The sequence below is a fragment of the Henckelia pumila genome, chromosome 4, assembly GCF_033568475.1.
Source record: "Henckelia pumila isolate YLH828 chromosome 4, ASM3356847v2, whole genome shotgun sequence".
In the NCBI taxonomy this organism is placed as follows: domain Eukaryota; kingdom Viridiplantae; phylum Streptophyta; class Magnoliopsida; order Lamiales; family Gesneriaceae; genus Henckelia; species Henckelia pumila.
This window is the reverse complement of record NC_133123.1, coordinates 27821237-27827236: the sequence shown is the minus strand read 5'-3', so window position 1 is coordinate 27827236 and position 6000 is coordinate 27821237.

The following is a 6000-nucleotide window of genomic DNA, read 5'->3' as shown; positions in this document are numbered from 1 at the left end:
CTCTTTCAAATCAGCCCAGATCTCACAAGCATTATCGTTGTATATTATGCTTGCTCCAATCTCTTGAGAGATCGAATTAAACTTAATTGTCAACTTAGGCTAGGCCCGTCGGGCCGGCCCGCCCCGCCTGGAAATGGGTTTGGTTGGGTTGGGCAAATCTCAGCCCGTTTGGAGGCGGGCCAAACGGGCTGAGCCCGCGCGGGCCGTGGGTTAGGGCGGGCTGGCCCGCCAATTTTTGTTTTTTTTTTTTTGCAAAATTGTATTTTTTTTTTTACTATTTTTTATACATATTTTTTAGTTTTATTGAACTTATTTTGAATGAATTTTGATGATAATTAACTATGTAGTATTTTTTTAATTTTTTCATATTTTATTTTACTAATTAATTTTATATATTATCAATTTTTCATGGTAATACTTTTTAATATTGATTAAACTATTTGATTAAATTTTATTTTTCATTTTCTTAGCATTTCAAGTGTTTTTATAATTTTTTTAATTAAAAAATTAACATTTATTTTTAAAAATATTAATAAAAAATTAGGCGGGCCGGCCCGCCCAACCCGCGGCCCAAGGCGGATTGGGTTGGGTTGAGCATTTGGAGGCCCGCCTCGCCGGCCCGTTTTTACATGTATAAATTAAACAGCCATGCCTTAACAAGGTTGTTGCATCGCCTCCATTGTTGTAATTATGTGGTGGAGGATGCGGCTGGTTGTTTTATGGCACCATTGACAAATCCTTCTTTATTCTTGATGCTAAGGGCCATAAGCATGGCACGACTCCACGTACTGTAATTTTCTTCACTTAGTAGTTGGGCTACAAGTATGAGTCCTGGTTGATCAGAATAATTAAGAAAAAGAGGATCACTTGGATTGTTGTATGGACTTTCCTCATGCTTTGATGAGTTTTGTTTTGTTTGGTTGTCTTTTTCTGCCATGTTGATTGGCCGAAAGGATTTGGATGGTGGTGTTTGGTAGAGTGATAGATTTTAGAGGACCTAGTGCTCTGATACCATGAAACCATGTTGATTGGCCGAAAGTATTTGGGTGGTGGTGTTTGGTAGAGTGATAGAGTTTAGGGAACATAGTGCTCTGATACCATGAAATGAAAGATGAAGCAAAATTTCTTATATTGTTTTGATAATGAAAGACCTATATATACATTACAAAAAATAATGAGATTCTAAAATCAATTGTACACAGTATCTCTGCACATTTACAATTCTATATAAAAGGGAACAAATCAATCAATATTGAAAGAGATCCTAGACTTCATGTATTTCCAATTCTTAACATGGTCCTCCAACTAAGTCCTCCAACTAAGTCCATTAATGCTTATGTTTCTTGATTTTGTCTATTAATAAAAAAATAGACATGAAAGTGGATATTATGATATTAAGATTACAATAGTACTTTAATGTGAAAAAGAAAGAAAAGATTACATATGCATGTACCTCCCTCAAATAGTAAATACAATTACCAAAAATATTTACGGGGAAAAGATTGTTTTGGTTTACTAATTTGTTCAATTTTCGATTTTTGTACAATAATTTTTCATTTTATGTTACATTAATGTTTTTTTGAGACGGTGTCATTCGTGATAGATTTAATCCTATCTATATTTATAATAATAAGTAATACTGTTGACATAAAATGTAATACTTTTAAAGAGTTATTTGCACCAAACACTCTTGTGAAATATTGAAAATGCACACTTCTCTCCTGTGAAATTTTAATAGGCATTTTCAACACTAATCTTTTAAAAAATTAGCACACTCGCCCCTTCAGATGAGTGATTATTGCGCACGCGCCTCTCATACGATTGAGCAAAGATTTTGATATTTTTTTTGCACCAAATACCCCTGTGAAATATTAAAAATGCATATTTGACCCATGTAAAAATAATTGGAAAAATCAATTTAAAACATTAAGGTAGTGTTTGGGAGAGCTTCTAGGAAGCACTTTTCAGCTTTTCGTTAACAAAATTTAACAAAATTTCAAATTTTTGTTAACGAAAATCTGAGAAGTGTTGTCTAAACGCTTAAAATAAATTTGAATTTACCAAAAAGATTAACTACTGAGAAGTATGAATAAGCATACTAAAATAGTTTCACTAAATTTAAAGAAGTTGCTATCATAAAATTAACGACCAAAAAATTATATAATAATGCACCAAAAAAAAAAAACCTACATGCCTTCTGAAATAAATTATTAACTTCGTCTGTGGCATACGGGAAGCAGCCTGGAAATTTGAATAATAAATGTTTAAATATTCCGAACTAAAAAGGCCAAATTTCCAAATTTCAGTATTCAAATGCAAAAGCATAAATGAAAAACAATAAGAGAGTTTGATAGATTACCTTTTGTAAAAGATTTGGATATGGGTAAGGAGCATAAACGATCGTATTTTTAGAAATTCGTAAATCCAAGCCAAGAAAAAATTATAAGTGAAGCAAACACAAATTCGTGAAAATATATTTGACAGAGATAATATTTGCATATTGTGAGAATAAAATATTGAGCGGAACGGTTGAGAAAATCGTGCAGATTGTGAGAATAAAATATTTAGTGGGACCTCAAGATTTAAATACATTTAAAATGTTCGATAAATAATCAGAATAGATAGTGTTCCGAGGTGCTATGATTCTCATTCTTTTAAATCTTTAAACTTCAATTGCAGATTGAGTAGAAGCCTAAAAAATCGACAATAAAAGAAAAGAACTGTATGAATTTGAAAAAAGCAATTTAAAATTCAACTGATTGCGAAATAATCGGAAAAGATTTGTTTCGATCTTTTTCGATAATGCAGTTTATATTATATAGCAATTGAATAAAATAGAATGCAAGCCAAATAGGGAGATTGAATACAAAGAAATTATTTTAGAAAGAAAAAAAAAGCCTTATTAAACACTAAATGGTTTTTTTAAAAAAATATCTGTTAATGAAGATTAAATTCACTAACAAGTGAGAATGAATAAAAATTTTATGGCGACTTCTCACTTCTAATTTTAAAATTTTAAACTTTGATTAGAAGCCTAAAAAATAAAATAAATAAATAAAATAAATAATTTATGAAAATTTTGAAAAAAAAAAAAAGCAATTTAAAATTCAACTGATTGGGAAATCAGATCTTTTTTGATAATCAGTTTACATCAGATAGCACTTGAATAAAATAGAATTCAAGAGAAATACAAACATTGAATAGAAATTAATTTTTTTAGGAAAAAAGCCTGATTAAATTTAGCAATAAAATTGAGAATGAATAAAATATTTCTGGAGGCACAAATTGACAAATTTAATGAAATAAGTGAAGATAAAATGTGGAAAGTAAAGATATTGATATGAAATTTTTAATTTTATTTTTTTTTTTGAAAAATCGCAACAGTAAAAGATGCAGCACCACCCCAAAACCAGAAATTACAACTTGAATTCCCCTTCAAAATTTTAAAGGGGTGTATTCATAGCAGAGATTTAATGAATTTTTTAAGATAATAGATTTTAGTGAAGTTGAATGATTTTTATTGGCTTTTATTTAATTCTACATAATTATGAAAGATTTTCATAGACTCTTGGATTTACTTTGAAAAATTTTTACAGACATTTGTAAAATTTTTAACAGATTTCAATGAAATTTATAATAAAAATAAATAAGTTATACCTTAACATAAAAAATTAATTAATTAAAATACATATAATGAATATCATTGAAATTTGTTCCATATAATTATCCTTTATATGTTTTTGTATATACACATTTTGTGAGTCAGTGTGTGTTGATGTATATATTTTCGTAAATTTTTAAAATACATTAAAATTTGATTAAAGCACGACAAGAATAGATGTATATAAATTTTAATGTACAATAAGCGAATAAAAAATCAAATTTGATTATTAAAAATAATTTATTATTACTTTCTAAAAAATAAACAATGTTGTATTTTTTTACTTTTATTATAATTTAAATTAATGGTATAATTGAAATTTTTAAACAAATATGAGAGAAACTTTACTAATTGGTATAATTAAAAGGAAAAATGGACATTTTGGTCTTATAACTTAGACCACATTTGGTTTCGGTCCTATAAGTAGTAAAAGTTTGGTAATAGTCCAATAACTTTTTTTTCTTGGCTATTTTAGTCATATCGCCACCGGAAAGTCTAATTTCACCGGAAATCGCTGATGAGGCATCGGAATAGGATGACATATCATTTACATTTGGTGATATTTGAATTTTTGGCAAACATTTGCCACATCATTTAATTACACATAATTAAACTTAAAAAAATGAAAAGAAAAGACAGATCAATAAATAAAAATGGGAGGGAAAACTCTCTCATTTCCCTCCAAATAAATAAGTATGAGAAGAAGTCGCATAGCACAAGAAACCTCTACAAACAGAAGCAATGTTTGGAAGTCACATGTCCATGTAAAAGATGTCTTCTTTCTATTTCACGACTTCACAATTGAGATTTAAGTCTCCATTGAAGCATCTGTAGAACATTTGCATTAGAATCTTGAATCTAATTTTTTTCTTTCTCATTAGTTTGCAAAAAATATAAACTTTTTCATTATGAAAAATATTTTATTATTCAGTTTATTTTCTTTGTTTGAACAGTAATATTCTGTATAATTATTTAAAATAAAATATACTTATATATAATCAATAATATTGAATAAAGAATTTGGCTTAAGATTAGACAACGATATAAATTTGTTCTGAATTCCAATTTTTTTGGAAGATATTTCTCCTTTCCGTATTTCTCTCTTTATTAATTCAACATTTTATCATCAATAAAATCTAATTATATTGGTTCCAAGTCATTGGGGCAGAAAGCCTGGAAAAGAATAGTTCTTATGCACGAAAATGAGCTCCAATAAAATCTAATAATAATGGCTTCAATCAAATCATGCACTGAAATGAGTTGCAAATTTTTTTTTTTTGACCGGAAAACACATATCATTATATTAAGAAGAAGGAGTATGTGATACAATATTAACCAACCAATAAAAAAAATTATCATTCAACAACAAAAATGTGAGGGGGATAAAGAAGAAAAATGAGCTAAGGAGTGCGCAACAAAGTTACCCGAACGCTTAGCATGGTTCAGGCCTAGTTATCATTGGAGTCTTCATCGGATTTTTTATTTCTTGAGCGCACAAACCGATATATCATAATCTATAGATGGGTCCATGATTGCTAGCACGGACATCTGGGAATCCGAGAATATATGAACGTGGGTGAAGCCATTATATAAAACATTATGAATCTTTTCCTTAATTTATTGCTAGTAATTTGGCATGGTTAACAGACATGGGTTGAGTAATCTTACTGCCAAATGCCATAACCAGGTTCCCTGTAGAGTTTCGGAGCACTCCTGCAACAGAAAATGTATTTTTTACTTCATTAAAAACAGCATCAACGTCAAGTCGGTATTGTTCATTTGGAGGCGGAAACCAGATTCCCAGTGATTTATTTCCTTCGTAATGATTTGTTATCTTCAAATCTTGTGCAGTAGTCCATAAGTTGTCGATCATTCAATAATTTTGGTAATGCTTTGTGTTTCTCCTTGGCATTATGAGTTATTTGCAGCCGATAGCACCATATACTCCAAGTACGATATGCAAATATCTCAAATTCAGACTTACCGAGATGATTCATCATCCAAACACAAATATCAATTGTAGGGCATCCATGGACTTGTTTCAACAGATTTTTGCAATTTTGGCCTTTTCAAAACTCCTTTATTTCTGGACAAAAGAAGAGTGCATGACTGATATATCACCACCGAATCCACAAAAAGGGCATTTGCCTGTAGCTGGGACGTGGTGTTCTAACAGATTCCTTCCAACTGGGATGATGTCGTGAGAAACTCTCCACAAAAAAAATCTGAACCTTCGGTGGTAAACTTAAGGCCCAAAGGAAACGCCACCACTTCAAAAGAGGGTTCTCCACTTGGTGCGCGGGTGGATTATGATATTTGAAATCCATCCAAATCTTTGG